Genomic DNA, 21,346 nt, shown 5'->3' with positions numbered 1-21,346 from the left:
TTGTCATCCGCACACCCACTCTGAATCTCCTCCGGTGGCCCAATTTCACCTGCAGTCATCTTTGAAAGAGGATGCTTGAATTTAGTGTTTGGGCCTGCCAGCTTTATATTTCCTCCAGCGGTTTTACAACAGGACACCGTACTCATAGTGAGGACTCTGGTACCCATCTGGGGTCTACTTCATTCTACACACCAGTGAGGCAGCTAAAAGTTATCTATGGTAAAGTGCAATTACCTCTATTCATCTGACTTTGGGCCTTATTCTAGTTCACTCTTTCTGACAAAATCCTTCTTAGATGGACAAAACCATGTACACTGCAGGTGGGGCAGATGTTACTTGTGCAGAGAGAATTAGATTTGGATGTGGTTTTACTTCAAAGTGAGATCTATTTTGCAGTGTAAAAATAAACCAGCCAGTATTTACCCTGCACAGAAACAAAATAACTCACCCAAATCTAATTCTCTCTGCACATGTTACATCTGCCCCCCTGCAGTGCACATGGTTTTGTCCATCTAAGAAGGATTTTGTCAGAAAGAGTTAACTAGAATAAGGCCCTTTATCTCACTCCAATAACGGATGTTCCATAACAATTATTCCTGAGAGTGTGGCATTTATATTTTATTTATTTCCTACTCTTAGTGGTGTTTTAGATATTTTTTATGTTTAATGTGAAGTAAAGTACTGTCATTTATTTTTATTTACACTTGTTTTTATTTAATAGTAGCGCTGCTATTGCTTCTGTTTTTCTTCCCATGGACTATTAGATAGACGGGATAAATTTACTAAGGTCGGCCATATATGGCTGATCCCTGTACAAACGGATATGAACGGGTCAGTCATATACGGCCCGACAATACAAATGGAAATACCGCAAATTTACAGTATATATATAGATATATGCTGTATTCTCTAGATTCATATTTGCCAATGTCGTAGCTGTTCAGATTTGCCTGCCGTTTCTCTGTCGGATTCCTGCGATGGTGGTAATCGTAAAAAAAAAAAAAAAGATAAATAAATAATTTTTAAAAACTGCTTGGGGTCCCCCCGCCTGTATATAATCAGCCTCGGGTTCATTGAGCTGGTCCTGGTAGGGGTCTCCCGTATTTTGGAAACCAGCACTGGGCCCAAACAGCCAGAAGGCTAATGTCACACCCGGGAGAGACCTTTTATACAATTTATTTATTTACAGTTTCTTATATAGTGCAGCATATTCCGTTTACTTTACAATTGGAAACAACAGTGATTAAACAAACTGGGTAGAAACAAACCTACATAGGTAGGAGGACCCTGCTTGCAAGCTGGTCAGCCCGGGCTGGGACCTTGGGAGAGTGGGGACCCCCCAATAAAGCCCCCCCCCTCCATGTCAAGTATGAAAAATAATTATTTTTTTTTAAATTGTGCCAAACTCATGTCGACCATTTCACGTGTCAACCTTTTTGACCTTTTGCCCATGCCGACCTATTGAATGTCTATGTAGACACTGTAGACAATGAAGCTCTATCAACTGGAAAGACACTAAACCAGTACTTCTCAAATTTAGTCCTCAGCACATATTAACGGACCCCATACATTAGTCCGACAAGTTGGAACCAATTTTCATTGTGCTCCCCTGACAGCTCCCGGCAGAGCTCACTTACGATTTGGCACTTGATGCGCCAGTTTTATCGCATGTAATACTACTCCTGCAGGCAGGGGGCAGGAAAATTTAAAAAAAAATAAACATTCTCTCAGCCAATCAGTGGCCTTCCATTCTTTTGTATGGGTTTTTTAAATGATCCTGCCCACATGCAATGTAAGTTGGTATCTTATTTCAGCAATACTGCCTTTTACCTTATGCCAGAGTTTCCCAAACTCCACCATTACAGTCCAGGTCTTAAGGATGTCCATGATTGAGCACAGGTGACTTAATTATTACCTCAATCAATTTGATATAACTATCTGGACTCATGCATGGATATCCAAACCAGGACAGAGTCTCAGAAACTCTGCCTTATGCTATAGTTTTAGGACGTATCAGGTTGCCCTCTAAATGGCCTTTTATGACGCAGTAAAATGTTCATTGCAGAAAATGAAATTATTATTATTTTATCTTCATGTTTACATTTCTCATTTAGACAATTATTTGCAACGTTTATTTGTTTCTTTATGCTCCAGATAATGTTTTTTCTTTCTTTTTAATAATGAAATGAGTCTTTCATGCTGAGAGGGCCACTATTAAAGGGCTCTCTTGTTCTAAGCCCTCCGGATCATGTAACCATATCAAAGATGGGAACTATATGTCACTAATCCTGCTCTGATTTCCCATGTTGTCATTACTTAACCAGTTCCTGTCTCTACCTAGCAATATTATAAATGTACGAAGATGGACACTTACGTACCAACTGGCTCTTCAACTATATTTTTAACATTTTACAAACACAAGCTGTAATCTATAGTGCACAGGGATGTACAAAAACATGCAACATCACAAAATAGTTATTGTACATCTGCTTAGTTAATCTTTACCTTTGAGCAGGTAAAGCTTACCTTTTATTTTTAGCTTTAGGCAGCATGGTGGGTGTAATGGTGAATGTTATCACAATGACACTAATCACATATGTATTAACATACGCACTTAGTATCGCAAAGGGCAGCTCTTGCGAAAAACCTTTGCAAAGCGGTATGCGCTTTTACCCCATAGAAATGCTATTAGTCCCCTGTGCCACCACTCCCCATGTATCGTGCCCCCACCCTACAGCAGTGTCTTTAGCCCCCTGAGCCCCCACTTTCCAAGTGCCTCTGCCTCCTGCCAACTCCGCTTGTTGTCTATAATACACATAGAAGACAGCACTACTTTCCATCATTGTCGGTGTGTGTGGTCACTGATCCCAGTCAGTCTGTGTGGTCACTGATCCCAGTCAGTCTGTGTGGTCACTGATCCCAGTCAGTCTGTGTGGTCACTGATCCCAGTCAGCCTGTGTGGTCACTGATCCCAGTCAGTCTGTGTGGTCACTGATCCCAGTCAGTCTGTGTGGTCACTGATCCCAGTCAGTGTGTGTGGTCACTGATTCCAGTCAGTCTGTGTGGTCACTGATCCCAGTCAGTGTGTGTGGTCACTGATCCCAGTCAGTGTGTGTGGTCACTGATTCCAGTCAGTCTGTGTGGTCACTGATCCCAGTCAGTGTGTGTGGTCACTGATCCCAGTCAGTGTGTGTGGTCACTGATCCCAGTCAGTCTGTGTGGTCACTGATCCCAGTCAGTCTGTGTGGTCACTGATCCCAGTCAGTGCACAGGACCAAAGAGTAGCTGCCATGAAGAAGAGACAGTGCCTTACCCTGAGGTGGGAAGAATGTGTGTTTATAAAGTTATTCTATCTCTTACAGGTTCTATTTTGTACATTTATTTAAATATTAGGTACTTATGTTATGTATTAGCAGGGCGCCGATTACATAGTTTGCGTAGTGGTGTATTGAGAATTTCAATACACCACTATGCTGGCTACGTAAACAACGTAACTTACACAAATTACGAGCGCAGCGAGCCCCATGAGGGGACGCTGATATGCATCCCCTCGCCATGCTTTGGGCTCGGTGGCTCGCTGCGCTAGCCACACTTTATAAAATGAACTCCAATGGGGGTATAACGTGGATAGTGGGGATATGATTGTGTTAGTGCAGTGGTTCCCAACCTGGGGTACTAGTACCCCTGGGGGTACTCTGCAGACCAGTTGGGGGTACTTGAAAATAATATTGGTAATGGCAGAAGATGAAAAAAAGTATTTTGATGAAGACGACCCATTGCTATGGAGAAGAACCATGTTGTGTCACTTATGGCTCTGTCTTCAGCATAATCAGCGTCTCATTGTGCTTTTGCCTGACCAGCAATCCAATGGGAGCTTCCCATGCTGCCCTCAGACATCAGTGATCATCTGCCCTGCACTGACATGGGCTGAAGAAGCAGCGGCATTAATCCTACAGGTGTTAGTGGGAACCCTGGAGACAATACACAACCAGCGGCCAGACACGGAAGGGCACGATTCCTGTCTGCTACATGCATAAGGATATGCACACCGTTCACTTCCACTCCACTCATAAGTACTGTCTATATTTTAAATTGAGAGGAAGGGTACGCATCAATAAAAAGCCTAATTAAGGGGTACGGCAGAGAAAAAAGGTTGGGAACCACTGTGTTAGTGGGTTTTGTGTGTGTGTGTGTGTAGTGTGTGTGTGTAGTGTGTGTGCCTGTGTAGTGCATTATACTTACCTCAATGATGTCCCCGGTGTCAGCGTTCCCCTCCTCCGGCACTCGGCTCCCCGTCCGCCATGACAGTCCCCGCAATGTACGCAATTAGCGTAGTGGCGCTGGGGGAGCAGGGAAAACATGTGATGCTAGTAGTACCCCAGCGGCATTACACTGAATTACATACATTGCTGACGACGCGTATCCTCCAGCTCGCCCGCACACTGGGATTTCCCCCCTCCTGCCGGTCGCCAATGAAGCTCCGGCGGCTGCCCTTCAGACCGCCAGGATCTCCCCCTCCACCTGCCCGCCGGCCGCAGCTCCGCCGCCAGTAAGTTACATATTAGCCGGGTGCACGGCAATGGCTACACTGACAACGTAGCCTAAGGTACGTTGTCAGCGTAGCGTAGCCGGGCGCCCGGCTAATACATAAGTACCAAATATCATTATGTGGTGTTTAACCTTATTCCTAACCATTCATGTTATTTAAATATGATTGATAGTCTGTACTATGGGCCTGATTCAGACCTGTCCGCTAGGCTGCATATGTTCATAGCCTAGCTAACAGGTAAACACCACTCGCAACCCTCTGGCTGACCGAACACCTGCCCCCCGCACAATGTGAATCCCCGCGTTTGCATGTGAGGGGATGCTTCCACACACCCCCCCCCCCCCCCCCCGCATGCGGGCGCACATGTAAAAAATCATTTGTTGATCACAAACCATCAAATTACTTTTTTTCCCATTTGCAAATAAAAGTCAGTCAAGACTGAATATTATTTCCAATTTTCGGTGGGCGCTGACGCCATGTGACATCAGCCACCTGTCCGAGCAGGCATCAACACACCTGTGTTCGCAGGGGAACGCTTCTGCATTTTTATGAGGACACCTATAAAACGCTGGGTGTTCCCCTGCTCTAGCCCCCTGCTGCCTCCTCCACTCATTTCACAAAGCAAACATTCTGGGGGAGTGTGATACTCACACAGGGGATATTCACACAGGGGATATTCACACAGGGGATCTGCACATGCGCATACTCGCCCAGGTGCAGACCAGGGGAGCGAATTCGGACCAGGTCTGAATAACCCCCCCATATACCATCTGTATGTAAAAAGACCAATGTGTACATATATGTCCAGTGGGGTATGGATCATAGGGTCGACAAGAGGAAGGTCAATATGCATTAGGGACAAAAGGGACAAAATGATACTTGCTATCGCAAGCCTTTCAACACCCTGCTTCCCTCTTCTCTCCCCCTCTCCTCCTTCTTCTTTCCCATATTCTCCTCAACTCTCCCCCTTTCCTTGTATCTGTCTGCTCTTGTCCCAATCTCTCTTCTCTTTTTATCTCGATCTCCCCTCTCCTCTTTCCCCTCCCCACTCTCTCTTTCTTCCTTCCCTCTCCATCTCTGACAGTCTCTACCTGGTGTTGTCTCTCTCCCCCTTTTACTCCATGACACCCTCTCTCTCTCTCTCATTCTCTCTCCCTATCTATCTCTCTTTCTCTCCCTGACACCCTCTCTCTTGCACTCTCTCTACCTATATATCTCCCTTTCTCTCCCTAACACCTGCTAACTCTCCCTGTCTCTTTCCCTTTCTCTCCTTGGCATTCTTTCTTACTCCCTTTCTCCCCCCCCCCTTTCTCTCACTGACACCCGCTCTTCCTGTCTCTCCCCCTTTCTGCCTGACACTCACTCTCTCTCCCCATTTCTCTCCCTGACACCGTCTATCACTCCCTATCACCTCACTCTTTCTTGTCTATAGGGCCAACAAAGTGCTAGTTACGCCCCTGACTTTAGCACTACTATTGTTCCTAAAATGTACAACTGCTGGATATAGAGCCGGCTGGTTCAGGGGTTTGTGTGGATTGCACACCCTGCATCCATTATAAATACACCAACATACACTAGCCGATTTTGGTCAGATTTCGGCCAGATCAGTCGGATCTGGCCGAAATCGGACCAAAATCGGCTAGTTTTGATGTCCCGTGCGCATCGGATCTGCGTCAGGTGGTCGGACCTGCTGCACGTCCGACCACCCGACTTGGGACCTAGTGGGGCGGCGCGGCGGTGGAGGGAGCAGGGGGGGCTGGGGGGGCTGCGGGGGACACAGGCGGCATAGAGCCGGGCAGGGGGAGCCGTCAGTACTGAATAAAAAAAAAAAGCCCATACAATGAATGGGTGGCCTGTGATTGGCTGAGCGCTCTCTCAGCCAGTCAGCAATTGGCTGAGAGAGCGCTCAGCCAATCACAGGCTGCCCATTCATTGTATAGGCTTTTTTTTCTAGCACTGACAGCTCCCGGCTCCCTCTGCCTGGCTCTATGCCGCCTGTGTCCCCCGCAGCGTCCCCAGCCCCCCCTGTTCCCACCAGCAGCTCTGCTCTGTAGCCCCCCCCCCCCCCTCCCCTGCTCCCCGGGTTTTTTACATGTGATAAATCGAGACGATTTATCACATGTAAAAAATGGCACATCAAGTGCCAATCTAATCAAGCTCCCCCGGGGAGCAGCCGGGGAAGCTCAGGGGGAAGTCGGGGGCGACTTGTCCTAAGGACAAGTCGCCCTAGTGTATGGGGGCCATACAGTGTAACAGAATACTTTACAGAGAGTTTCTTCTTTACAGAGTAAAGTAACACTACCTTGTTAATAATTATAATTGGTTTACCAGACCATTTAGGTTCCTGACATATGAGTTTATAGTACAGATAATCAATGATTGGCCAATTTTCCTAATTATAATACACCACATCTGCTTACACATATCTAAGGGCCTAATTCATGTTGGCTCGCAAAGTAAAATCTCTCTCTACTGCGCAAAACCATGTGCACGGCAGGTGGGGCTGATGCAGAGGTGGACTAGGCTGGGGGGCAGAATGCCACCTGCCCCCAGACCACTACATATTTAGCGCTAAAGGTCCACAGCCGCAGTCACATATAAGTGGCAGACAGTGATGAAAAATACATTGCCGGCCTCTCAGTCTGTGCTGCAATACAATCGGAGGCTGCAGCAGCTTGTAGCTCCACCCCCACATCCCTGAGCTTCTCCCTCACAGATGAATCTATGTAACAGCAGGACATGCAGCTGACTGGCCACACTGCTGCAGAAGGGAAGGCTGCTATGAGTGAGAAGCTCAGGGAGGCGGAGCTACATGCTACAGCCTTCAATTGCATTGTAGCACATTAGGGACTGCGCCGCTGCCGGCTCTTCTCTAGCACAGTTGAGCTGAGCCGGGATCAGTATTGCCTGGGGCAGACTGCAGTGCAAGCGGTGGCTACAATAAACATGTGAGGTGATGGCAGAGGGAAGCTGGATGCTTCCCAAACCAATATGGCCGCTAGTCCTTCAGGAGGGCTGCTGACTCCGGCCAGTGTACCAGCCAGCCATACATGCCACCTACACTACCACCAGGGCTGCCATTAGGAATTTTGGGGCCCGGGACCGATTTCCAGTCCGGGTGCCCCCTCTCCTCACTTAACTTACCACTCCCGACTCCTGCTCCCCTGATTGGCTCAAAAGCCGGTGCAGCATTTTATTTGGCCGATGAGGTCGTGATTTGAAGTTTTTTGCTTCGTTTAGCGGGTACAGTGCAGGCAGCACAGCGGAAGCAGTCGGGGGGTGTGGTGGGCAAAATGAGCTGCCCGGGCCCTCCCATCTCTCTGAGAAGCCAGCCTGGGACAGCTGTACCACAGAACCCCCCTAATGGCGGCCCTGACTACCTCCACAGCTTTAAAACCGGAGGCGGACCAAAGGCATGCAGCACAGTGCCTAAGACAATCGCATGTCAACCTTTTTCATGTTGACCTATTGCTTTTGTTGACCATTTGACCATGTCGACCTATGCATATTGACAATTTCACTGTCAACCAATAGTGGTCAACCTATTGACTACTTAATTTGACCTGCCAACCGCATAGATTGTAAGATCCACTGGGGCAGGGACTGATGTGAATGTTCAAAAATATTCTCTGTACAGCGCTGCGGAATCTGTGTGCGCTATATATATGTTAATAAATAATGAATACCTTAATTGCAGAATGCTGAGCTCTGTGTCAGTTAACAATCTAAACTCTTCTAAAGAGGCTATTGGGCCTGATTCAGCTTGGATAGCATATGACAAGATGCTTGCAGCAGCTTATCATATTTGATTCTTAAGCAATGCAAATGCAGGAAAAGGTGTATACCGCTCCCTCCCTGCATCGCATCGGATAAAGAAAGCTTGCAACCATCGGTCACTGTGATCCTCTGTGACTGCAGCCTGAGTAAAGCTGGCCATACATCAGGATGACCTGCATATGACCTGATCGCATGCAGGTCGCGGAGCGGTGGAAGGAGCAAATTGTATGTGCGTAAAAAGCACATACGATCTGCTTATTAATGCAATGAGAGCCAACGGATCAGATGCATATCTGAGGGCCGACCTCGTGACCAGCGGGACCACGCATCATAAGGACATTACACACGATGCATATGATCTGTCGCATGACTCCTCAAAATTATGCGTTCGGGTCCAATATTCTTCTGGTGTATTAAGGCTAACCTTGCTCAGGCTGCCTGTCTTAGTCTAACTTTGGAGACCAAGGATACTGCACCTTGTGGCACAGACCTTGGCCCGACCACTTCTGGTAAAAGATGTCACTCAATAAGTCATTCAAAGGCTGCTTAGGTCGACCACTGAATGACAGAGTTGTGCCGACAGGTGGAATTTCATAACCTGCCATCCATTACGGCGTGGTGGGAGAATAAAATAGTGTGTCCGAAGCATGGAAAGCGCAGCAAACAATGAGAGGGGATGTGACATGGTGTCCGTCGACATCCGGGACAAATATATGTAATCACTTATTGGTTCACATTTCATTGTACCTCATTACATCTTAGTGAATGCTTTTTACTCTGGAATCTTATTGTCACACACTTCCGCCTCAGACAGGACGCCGGTGGGTTTCCCTAGAATCACATGCATCGACGCCCACCCTAATAATCAGCAGTCACGGTCACCTGTGAGTATTGTCTGGTATATATGTAAGTCATTTGAACTGCTCTGTTTGTTTGTTCTTTTCAGGGTTTTGTAACCACAATGTCAGTCGTCCTGATTCGCAATCAGTTTCACAAGCCCCGAAACTGTTGACAATATGCTGCTGACCTTATGATTTTTGCACCTATATGTTGAATACACCTTTTTTTTTACGTGAGAGTGCCACCTCTGTCCTCATTCAATTGTGGACAACTCCAGTGCATTTAGCATTTAATTCACCTGACACCTGTCACAGATAACAAGTACATCACAGCCTGTTCTTGTTGCGTAAAAAGCCTGAACTGTGCCAGTAAGGCATACTTGCCAACTTTTCGTCTCCTCTCTAGGAGAAGCCTGGAGTGGAGACTCTCTGCAGCTTTTTCCAGAGTGCAGAATTTGCCGAGATTAAGCGCCCCCATTAAGCCCCGCCCCATTCCTGTTAATGCTGGGATTCATGGCTCTTCGGTGAGGGGGCGGTCCTAACTGATCCATTTGTGTAATTTTAGCCACACCCCTCCCCAATGAGCCGTAAATGCCGGTATTTGACCAGCAGAAGGGGGGGGGGAGGGGGTTGAGGGGACTGATGCGGGGGCCCTGCTAAATGGGGGAGGCTTGCCCACCCTTCCGAGGGGCCAGGTGGGGGACCCGATTCTCAGGACCTCTCGGCCATTCCAGGAGGGTAGGTAAGTATGCATTAAGGTAGATGCTAAATCCTAGTGGGAGAAAGCGCAAACGACAAGCCACGTGATTCCACGGGGAGGAGCAAGGTTGGCCGGTTCACACTGTCACTAACCACGCCACCATATATTGCATTTAGTAACTAGTTGGCAAGTGGAGAGGAGAGAGCCAACGTGTCCAAAACATGGAGAGGGAACACGTAAACTTCCATGTTCGGCCCTAGCTGCTCCTCCTGTTGTGCAGCTGTCACAGTGCTGAGTGAGTCTATAGTTACTCCACGCTGCGAGAAGGGGGAAGACCATTCATTGTCAGGGATTTCCCTTTGTGTGCACAGCATTTGTAGCCATGCACAGGGGCGGGAGGAGGGAGCTGGGCTGGTAGGTGAGGCAGGGTGGCGTTTACCTTCTCACTGGGCTCCGAATAATCGCAGCTTAGCGTACAGGTCTGAATTTGCCCATAGACTTGTGCCAATAACAGGAGTTCTTCTTTTCCCTAATTCTAATATACTAATAGCCACCAGGGGGCATCATTTCCTATGCCAAATCTTTCTGCATGGTCTAGCTAGCTGCTGATTTGAAATTCTTTGACTGCACTCACCCGCAGATTATTTAATTGAAAAATTGTATTAAAGATTTCTGCCTGTTCTTTGTTGTAACACTTCCCAGAAACAAATGTGTGGGCTGAGATCTCATAGTAATAACAGCTTAGATTATTCTTTTTTTTTATATTTAAATACATTGTGACAATAGTGATTCACAATAAGTTGTTTTGCCTGTGTGATCACAATTGAATTAGGTTTGTGGAGATTTCAAAAGCAAGAAAACATGATATTAATGCAAAGTAGACGTAAATGCCACAGAAACTCAAGGTGTATTTCCAGGTTGTCAGGTATAGGGTGGAGCGAGTATTTATAAAGTCTATAATTGCCTGTAATTAGGAGAGGGAGGTGTAGAACTGTATCTTCCAGATGCCTCTGAGTGATAAACAGACAAGCTGTTCACCACTCATTTAGCACATGCCACTTTTCTGAGGTAACATGTAGTAATGCAAGCCATATATCTATCTCATATATTTGTTGTCTGCAACATCCATTGTTCTGGTAAAAAGGATGCTTGTGCATAAAAGCAATGCATTTTGCATACAGGTGATTGTTCTAGTACTGAAGCTGTCATCCCAACTAGCGGCTTGATGAACCTGGTACTTGTGTAGTTTCAAGGCGCCACCGCGCGCACACTGAAACGTTGAAACTTGGCAGCTTGCCAGACTCTGTGTTTACTGTGCGCATGCCGCTCTAGCTGTTCTCAGCGCATGGCTGCTTTCCATATGTAATCAATGTTATCAGCGTAGCACTGGCAGCAGCAGTGAGCGCTGCCCAGCGCTGACAGGCCATTGTGGTACTTGTAGTTCCACAGTGAAATACACAGTCCTGCACACCGCTAACAACGGGGGCATGTAAACTGGACACCCCGGCACACCGCTAACGTACGGGGCTTCCAAACTAGACACCCCGGCACACCGCTATCACAGGGGGTGACCCAAATGTAGATGTTAAAATTTAGAAGCTTTAGCGTCTAAATTCCCCACTCCCTGCAAACCGCTAAGAAGGGTGCACCTAAATTTAGACGCTAAAGCGTCTGAATCTAGACTCCCTGCAAACCGCTAAGAAGGGGGCATTCCAAATTTAGACGCTCAAGCGTCTGAATCTAGACTCCCTGCAAACCGCTAAGAAGGGGGCATTCCAAATTTAGACGCTAAAGCGTCTGCATCTAGTAGGTTCTAGGGGTATATCTAAATTTAGACGCTAAAGCATCTAAATTTAGTTGGGTCTAGGGGTACACCATCAAACCTGTTCACAATGACACTAGTCGATGTAACAGCTGTTGACCTTGTAAATTCCACTATCCACGCCACCCCGAAGCGTGGCAAGCGCAGCAAGCCCCGCGAGGGGCGGCGGTACGCGTCCTACGACCTTTTCATGATGCGCGCAGCGTGCTACCGAGCCTGAAGCTTCATGAACGCAGGGCTCGCTGCGCTCGCCACGCTTCGGGCTCGGTGGCTCGCTGCATTCGCTACACTTCATAAAATCAACTCCACGCCGACGTGGATAGTGGGGGTATGAAAAGGTTGTAGGACGCGTACCGCTGCGCTCACCACACTTCGGGGTGGCGTGGATAGTGGTGCTGTTTCAGAAACACATTCACACCTGCAAAATCATGCACCTGAGACAGTAATGACGACATTTTTTAACTATTAACTGGTTTTTAGTTAAATATAACGAATAATAATGAAGTAAAAATGATTCCAGAACAATATATCATCAATGTAAAGAACAATAACATTTAGGAAAAAGTCATGATTCAGAACAGGAAGCAGCTGCTGCATCATCACCACCACATGCAGAGGAATCAGCTGCTGACGTGGATGCTGTCGGCTCTGCGTCTTCATCCTTGTCAAGTTGGGGGAGCAGGGTCAGCGCGTACAGGATGCGCTTGAAGAGGTCCTGTGCGCCTAAACTCTGCCTCCAGATAAACTCCTGGAAGTACGAGTTCAGGTGATGGCGCGCGGTCCCCCTTTGGCGCTTATTGCGCCACTTGCAATTACCCCACAAGCGTTCAATGTTTTGGGTGTGTACCCCAGTGTCAGGATCCACAAAGTGGTACCCGGCCTGCTCCAACTGCTGCGTGTTATACGCCTTCCAGCAGTCGCTGAAGATGGTGGTACCCAGTTCCACGTTGGCCTCAATGGCAGCCATTAGGTTTCTCGCATCCTGTCGCTTCACTGCAGTGATGAAGCACTGGCCTGTCTCCCTCGAGATGCCCCGAACACCCACTGCTGGGGCAGCATGCGTTCAACGTTGCTTTTTCTCTTAACGTAGAGCAGGCATTCCCAACCACGGTCCTCAAGGCACACCAACAGTGCAGGTTTTGTAGATATCCAGGCTTGAGCACAGGTGACTTAATTAGTATCTGAGGGATTCTGATTAATCCATCTGTGCTGAAGCCTGGATATCACTAAAACCTGCACTGTTGGTGTGCCTTGAGGACCGTGGTTGGGAATGCCTGACGTAGAGGCTCTCATCCACCTCTACAATGGTACCTGGCCCTCCAATGCGCTGCTGAGACTGCGTAACAGGTCCACTGTGCAGGCCTCCCTCATCAGGTTATTGTACAAGACGGTAGTCTTCTGAGAGATGTTGAGCTGCCAGTCACAAAATTTGATGCTGGTCAGCTCTTCAGCCCAGCAGTAGACGAAGCGGATCAGGGTGACAAAGCTCAGATGAGACCCCCTGAACCATTGTGATGACCTGACGCTTATTTTCTTGCGGCAGCTGCGGATATGGCAGCGCCACATCCGCTCCCTCACACTCAGCCTCATGGGGTGCCCATTGGGGCAGGTCTGGGTGTGTGGCAGGAATTGGTGGGCCTGGAGGAATGCTACCGCCTCCTCCTCCTCCGTCCTCTGGCACGTGCACCGTAAACACAGCGTCTGGCAAGCTGCCAAGTTTCTCAGAAACATTAAACACAGAGTGTGCTCGCGGTGGTGCCGTGAAACTACACAAGTACCAAGAACCTCACCAGAATACTGACATCAATGAGGATGTCGATGCCAGAAGGTAAAATCCCAAATGTAAAAATGGTGGCGGGTTAGTGTTTGGCTGGGGGAGGTGGTTAGGTTTAGATACTAGTGGGAGCCTTATGATTAGGTTGCACAGAGGGAGGGTTAAGCAATTAGAACAGGGGTGGGGAACCTCAATCCCAGGGGCCGTATGGGGCCCCCGAAACCGGTCTGATTGGCCCGCCCATCCGCCCCGCGGCTTTGCCGGGAGTCAAGTACAGGGGAATTCTCACGAGAGGTCGGTTGTTATCACGAGAGTCCTCTTAATCAACAGCAGCCGGAGAGGGGAGGATACTTACCTCCTGTTAGGATTCCCTGCATTGGCATGCCGGCATCAGTGACAGAATGCCCTCCAACAGTCATCTGTATGTATCCCCATAACAATCATAAATTTATCAAAGCTGACCATCTATTTCCAGCAATTCAGTTCTCCGAACAGCCACATTTATTGTTCAACAGTTTGGAAGGTTAACACTCAATTGTCAGACGAAACGTGGTAATGTTTAACCTGCCAAAACACTGCGAATTTAATATTTGGTTACCTTTGCCGGGTGCAGCCTGACCCCAATTCACACCATCTGCAAATTTCCGGGTTAAAAAGCTTTTCAACACAGGATTTTGTTGAAAACCCTGGGTTTTTCTGTGGTGTGAAAGGTCCAACTCCTGGTCAAGGAGCAGGGTCAGAGTGCCAGGATTTAATGGTGTGTACACACTATAAGACCTGTGTTTTTCAGCAAATTCCCAGGTTGAAAAGTTTTAACCTGGTAATTTGCTTCTAGTGTGAAAGGGATATAACTTATTTCATATCACTAACTGTATATATAGAATGTAGTAGATAAAGCAGACTAAAGTTGAATAAGCGTTATGCTATTTTTTTTAAAGCAATATGAAAGTTAAGTGTGTATTCCATGTATCATTAATGATACGCCCTCCCATGAGTCATTAAGCCCCTCTCTGTCCTGTGTACATTCAGTAAATGACAATTATATAACTGGATGTGGCCACTGAATGATATGGTTAACACATAACAATGGTCTATATGCACTATATCTTTTTTCGTGGAGTATCACGCAGTTCAAGGGAAAATCCTTAATAATATGGTATATGGTATAATATAATGTGTACCCAGCTTTAAGGGGAGATGTATCAAACCTTGGAGAGTGATAATGTGGAGAGGTTGGAAAAAGCAACCAAACAGCTTCTAATTGGGTAACTCAATTGACAGATGGTAATTTAAAAAACCCTGCTGTGTAATGTATGATTGCCATCACCTGTGGTGAAACGCCTTTACCTTGCTCCCTACAGGTGATGGCAATCATACATTACCAGGGAATTCCAGAAACAGATAATTTTCTGCCGCATGGAGAGGGTCAGGTAGGCAAGTATGAAATGAAGGAGAAAATAAATGTCCTATATCTCACACACCCAGCGTCAGTCTGATTTTTCTTAAAATTATTTTTTAGGAAAAATCAGTAGGACTTGGCATCCTTGCAGCCAAAATACAGGATTCATAGGGGGGGGGGGGGGGGGGGTGGTGGTGGTGGTGGTGGTGGTAATAACACATACATATACATAGAACACATAGATATACACACATACAGTATAGAACACTACAAACAGAAAACATACACACACACAGATCACATACTGTACACACATTTACACTTGAGCGCCTGTCCTGGGGAAAGAGGTGAGTGTATACCACAGTATGTCATTGCTAGGGCACATTTCACCATTATGTCACATCACCACTGCAAAATGCCGCTATTTGCTGGTCAGCAGGGAGGGGATGCAATATGACATACCGTATTTGCCGGCGTATAAGACGACTGGCCGTATAAGATGACCCCCAACATTTCCACTCAAAATATAGAGTTTGTTAGATACTCGCCGTATAAGACTACCCCCTCTTCCGCACACCTTCCACACACCAAATAAAACGTAAAAGAACATCAGATTTGATTTCAACATGTTAATTTATATTATACCGGTATTACATGAGTGGCATTAGTATTAGTGCCATTACAGTACCTGTCATTGTCACCATTGTACGGTCGCAGCGCCTCCGGCCTGCCCCTGCATCTCCCTGTGACCGGCACTAGTGCACAAGTGCGCATGTGCGAGCTCTGCGTAGACAAGGGGCGGGCCGGAGCGCCGCTGCTTCCCGCCGAGCAGAATGGGCCGGTCACGCCAAAAAGGCTGGCACCCCTGTCTCGCTACTGATGCGCGCCTCAGCCATGCTGATGACCCGCTGCGGCCGCGCTGGATGCCGTGCATTACTGGATGGTATGTAGAATGATTTGGGCAGGCGTCGGGAGGCCACTATGGGCAGCTATGTCTATCCCAACTGAAATGCACCCGGCGTATAAGACGACCCTCCCACTTGGAGGCATGTTTTTCAGGGGAAAAAGTAGTCTTATACGCCAGCAAATACAGTAATTCCAAGAGTATAATGTCATAATTGCAACAGATTGGGGCAGGAGGCACTAAAGGAGAAATGCATTTCTGAATGCACTAAACACACAAAATGGGTTACCGCCATCAAAAGCTGGTGTTAACCTATAGAAGCCCATGGGTTCCTTTCAGCAGTGCTATTTGAGAGTTCCAGCACGGATGCCTACCAGATTCCCCTGCAGCTGCTTGTGTCAACCTGTGTATGCACAGATGGTCTCCCGGGTCATAAACCTGGAAGTCCAGTGATGGCCAAACATCACAAAGATCCGCTCTTATCAGAAGAGCTGTTATTTTCGGTACTAATTGTATACGTTAGTGCATATACGATTAGTATCTGCGTGAAGCCTACTACATGTTATGTGTGGCCCCAGGACTTTAACATTGTTCACAACGTCCAGCGTGTACACTTCCGTGAGTCGTTAGTCACATCTTTAGGTTGTCCATGCATACAGCTTAATCTGATGATAAAGCCAGTGACCTCATGCTGCTGAATAATGTGTGGCCGCACCACTCGTTCATTCGCTCCCTACATCAGCGAGTGTGTATGCACTTGCCGATGCCAGGTCCTGTGTGCCAACGATGTCATGCTGGGTACTTTAGGAAGTTGACTGTAACCTGGAAAATTTTGATATTTACATTAGGGTTAGAGATAGATTCACAGTAAAAACACAGTGCCAACATTGTGAACATGTTGACATTACATCAGGGTTCACATACTGAATGGAGACACAATATTCCTATAATTGCATTTAGGTTTTATATTACTTTAAAAACTTATGTTATATAACTCCTTTCCCCACCTCCACTTTATGATTTCACATCTTCAATGATGCATACTTGCCTACCTGACCCTCTCCATGAGGGAGAAAATGCTCTGTTCCTGGACTTCCCTGGTAATGTAGGATTGCCCTCACCTGTGGTGAAACACCTTTCTTATCAATTAAGGTGCGTACACATGGGGGGTGGGGGGCAGGATGTATCGCTAGCAATATATTGGCCAGTGTCTCCTTTTCATCAGCGAGCAGAGATGGTCGCTGATGAAAAGGAACCTCTGCTGGGGGAGCCGCATAGGTAATTAGCTGGCCGCAGGAGCTGCACACTCCAATCACTGGCAATATGGTTGCCTGCGACCATATTCCCAGCGAATATAGCCCCTATCACCCCCGTGTGTACACAGCACTACCTAGCTCACCACAGGTGATGGCAATCATACATTACCAGGGATGTCCAGGAACATTTTCCTCTTTACCCCCACTGGAATTTCACCTCCTTTCATTTTGTAATTTTACCTACAGTATTTATGCCATAATGAGTTTATGTCTTTCTTAATATCCTTGTAATTTCACACTCTTTATCTTCACCTATCTTTATACCTCTGTTATTTCATCTGCTACTCCCCCCCCCCCCCCCCCCCCAGGACTTTCATCACTTTTCTCCAATTTTTGTTTTATCTGCACTCATTTGGGCAAAACCATGTTGCACAGCAGAGATATTTAGATATCGGCAGGGTTATATTTTTTCTGTGCAGGGTAGATACTGGTTACTTTTGCATGTACAGTAGATCACAAATGTTAAGCTCCATACTCTAGAGCACTGATTTTCAACCTTTTTTCCCTTGAGGCACACTAAATAAGATTTTAAAATTGCCAAGGCACACCATGAGATCCCCACAGGGCAAAACACATTGGCCCCCACAGGAGAAAAACTAAATCTATTGGCCCACATATAAAAAAAACTATCACACTGGTCCCTGCAGGTAATAAAAATAAAAGACATTGTCCCTTTACATGTAAATAACAGTTGAACTGGTGGTGGCTGTAAACTGGTTTGGGCATCTCTAGATCTGGGGGCACACTTGAGAACAGCTCAAGGCACACTAGTGTGCCACGGCACAGTGGTTGATAAACACTGCTCTAGAGGATATTTTAAAAGATATTGCTCAGAAAATCTTTGCGCTCCCACATGTTCAGCGGGCATGCTGTTCATTGAGTCCCAGTGATGTCACTGAACGATATCATTTACCGATATTGTTCAGTGTGTACACTTAATTCTGCGGCCGATATTGTTAGCTATATCGCATACGTCCCAACATCACCCTCTCCAGCAGGGACACAATGCTCTGTTTCTGAACTTCCCTCTTAACCCTTTGAGTGCCAACATCTCTGTAAGCGATGTTCAATATATCTGCTAAAAATACCAGCGTCGCTCACATTTGTTATAGAAATTCAAATTACAAATGTTATGTAAAAATAGATGATATTTCCTATATAAGGTAAACATTATGATGAATACAAATGTTTGCTTGGCAATTTTCACACCTATTTTGACAAATTCACTTGGCACTTAAAGGGTTAAATGTATGATTGCCATCATCTGCTTTGAACAGGTTAATTGAAAATAAAGGCGTTTTAACACCGGTGATGGTAATCATAAATTAAGAGAGAAGTCCAGGAATAGAACAGTATTGTGAGGTATGATATATCGGCCATGGGTAGGATCGTCTAGTAGGCCTTATTCTGATAATTTTGCTCGGATGCAAATGCGGGCAGCGTACCGATGTTGTGCGTATACACATTTCTGCGTATGTCTATACGCAGGGAGCGTGCGAACTCGGGGATAAGTCCGGTCACCGAGTGCACGCTCCTGGCCTTTCGAGCAGGGGGTGGAGAGGGGCATTGCGGCCTGACCAGGGTCATTACCATATGCGCATGCCCTGCGTTTCATGGGTGTTTCCATGAAAATGCAGGACGTGCATATGGAAATGCGTTTGTGACGTGCGTGTGAGGGGGCGCAGACGCCTGACTTAACTGGATATAAGCTGCCCACCCATACCCCTGCTTCTCTTTGCTCATATGTAAGTGCATTGGCGAGCGCTTGTCAATGATGGGGGAGGTTCCCACAGGTATGCGAATAGGTGTTCACATAAAACATCCGTTCGAATGCCGAGCAGCCGAATTTGCCATGCGTGTGTCCGAGCGAAGCGATCTGAATAAGGCCCAGTGTGTATGTGGCATTGGATAGCTTTATTTTTACTCTGCAATTAATATTTCCACAGGGAAGTTTTAATATTCCCTTGCATGGTTGCGAGGGAATACGGCGGCGGGATATGTAGTTTGCTGGGGCGGGCTCTCTGGGACTCGGTAAACTAATATACATCCCATAATATTTGTGTAGTAGTTATGAATAGCCTAAGTAACTTACAGATCAGCAAGCATTCTACAGGGTAAATCAATAGGAATTCACATAGAATAGTGCAGATTATTTTCCACTGTAATAGTAGGTCCACAGTGTAGCAGCAAGATGGATGTATTTGCTGTTACCGAGAACATTGAAGCTAGCACCGCATTCCACTAGCGATCCACGATTCAAAGGAGACTAATTAGGTGAAAGCAATTCACAAAAGCAAATTGCCTTTCAGTCCTGGGAAGAGATGTATTAACCACCTACATAAATAACACTTCACACTCAGCTCCAATACAGATATAACACCGGTTTGCAGGAATCTATGACCTGCAAACCGGATTTGTTCTAGGGAACAGGATTGCCACCTAGCAACAGCAAGCCTCCCGAAAATGCTGAGGGAGAGGAAATGAAAATTTTTTCACTTACCTCTCCGTATACAGCTACAGCGCCGCTGGGGGCGCGCGCGTGCGCACGCGCGCACATCACGTGAGTGCGCCCCCCAAGCCCTGGTCAGATTTTTTCGGAAGCTCACTGGTGGCAACCTGTCCTACAAGAATATGAGAAGGTATCTATGACCTTCTAGCTTGGTTTTACTCCTGGCAAATACCTAGGTAAGGAACGACACAACAAGTAATGCCTTGAAACCAGAGAAAAGCTTTATTAAACTGAAAACCGGAAGCCCTTCTGAGTAACTGGGCTAACTAAATGGGTTGATGATCCTTCTGTAAGGATGATTGAAGTCCTTAAGACTGAACTCGAAACAGGTAAGATACTTGTGACGCGTGAAGATTAACTGCAGACTGTAGGATGAAGTTTACTTCTGGTCCTTATTGGCAGCTGCTTGCGGCTTCTTTTGGTCCCTCGGCACGTTTTGTGTGAAAAAAGGAGGAAAGTTTCTGTATCCAACCAATTTATTAGAGGAAACGCCAGACCTAGCGACATTTGGTGTAAACCAAGGGTTGGCGGGTGGGAGCTGTTGCTAGGTGGCAATCCTGTTCCCTAGAACAAATCCGGTTTGCAGGTCATAGATTCCTGCAAACCAGTGTTTTGTTCTTCGGGAGGCTTGCCACCTAGCAACAGCATGTGGGCAGACTACCAGATACCTGGTGGTTGCTCTGAGAAATTCGATCTTTTGAAGATCGGTTGGTCTCCAATAGTGCTTTGCAAAGGTACGGGCAGAGGACCATCTTGCTGCTCGCATGATCGAATGCAGAGGAATGCCTTTAGCCGCTGTTACAGTCTGGGTTTGAAAATGACAGGAACTGATTGGCAGGAACTGATTGGCTGGTGATTTATCACTCTCCATTTTATCACTTCAAGCTTAGTGCACATACCCTCCAACATGACCCATTGCATTCGGTATACAATGCTCTGCTCCTGGACTTCCCTGGTAATGTATGATTGCCATCACTTGTGTGGAACTAGGTAAATGACGAGAAGGATGTTTCAACACAGGTGATGACAATCAAACATTACCAGGGACGTCCAGGAACAGAGCATTGTGTACCGAATGCAATGGGTCATGTTGGAGGGTATGAGTACATCTCACCCTGTGTCCAGTCAAAGATTAAGGGGCCCATTTATCAAGTAAGATTTGCGGCTAAATCCCCGGGGGGGGTTAACCGCAAATATTATGTATCACTGAAATGTATTAAAGGGGACCGCAGCAGGAATCTCCGATCCTTGCTGCGATCCCCCCCTGCAGCGCCGCCGGCCGCATCCCCCATAGGTTTCTATGGGAATGCGAAGCTGCCCGATGTATCAACATCGGGCAGCCCGGCTTCGCACCCCTGGGCTATCGCCATTCTGATATGGCGATAGCCCATTGTAGCCTATGGCTACACATCGCACTGCCCAAGCAGGGCAGTGTGGTAAGAGGGGTCGGTGGGGGTCAGCGCATAACCGCGCATGCGCAGACCCCCCGGCTTCCGGGTCAGGGCTTCACAGGGACGGGCTCTGTCCCTGCGCCCCCATAATGATAAATCCAGGCGGTATCAGATGATACCACAATGCGATGCCCGGCGATGTCATCACGCCGGCATCGCTATATCATGATAAATGCGCCCCTAAAGTACATAACTGCTATGGTGTTGAATTTTTTTTTTTTTTTTTTGCAAACTGATTTTTATTGGTTTTTAACACGAGTCAGAAGATACATATATTTAAGGGTCACAAAACAATGTATAGACTCA

Source organism: Crinia signifera, chromosome 2 (assembly GCF_055691185.1).
Source record: "Crinia signifera chromosome 2, ASM5569118v1, whole genome shotgun sequence".
Classification (NCBI taxonomy): Eukaryota; Metazoa; Chordata; class Amphibia; order Anura; family Myobatrachidae; genus Crinia; species Crinia signifera.
Note: the sequence above shows the minus strand (reverse complement) of the source record.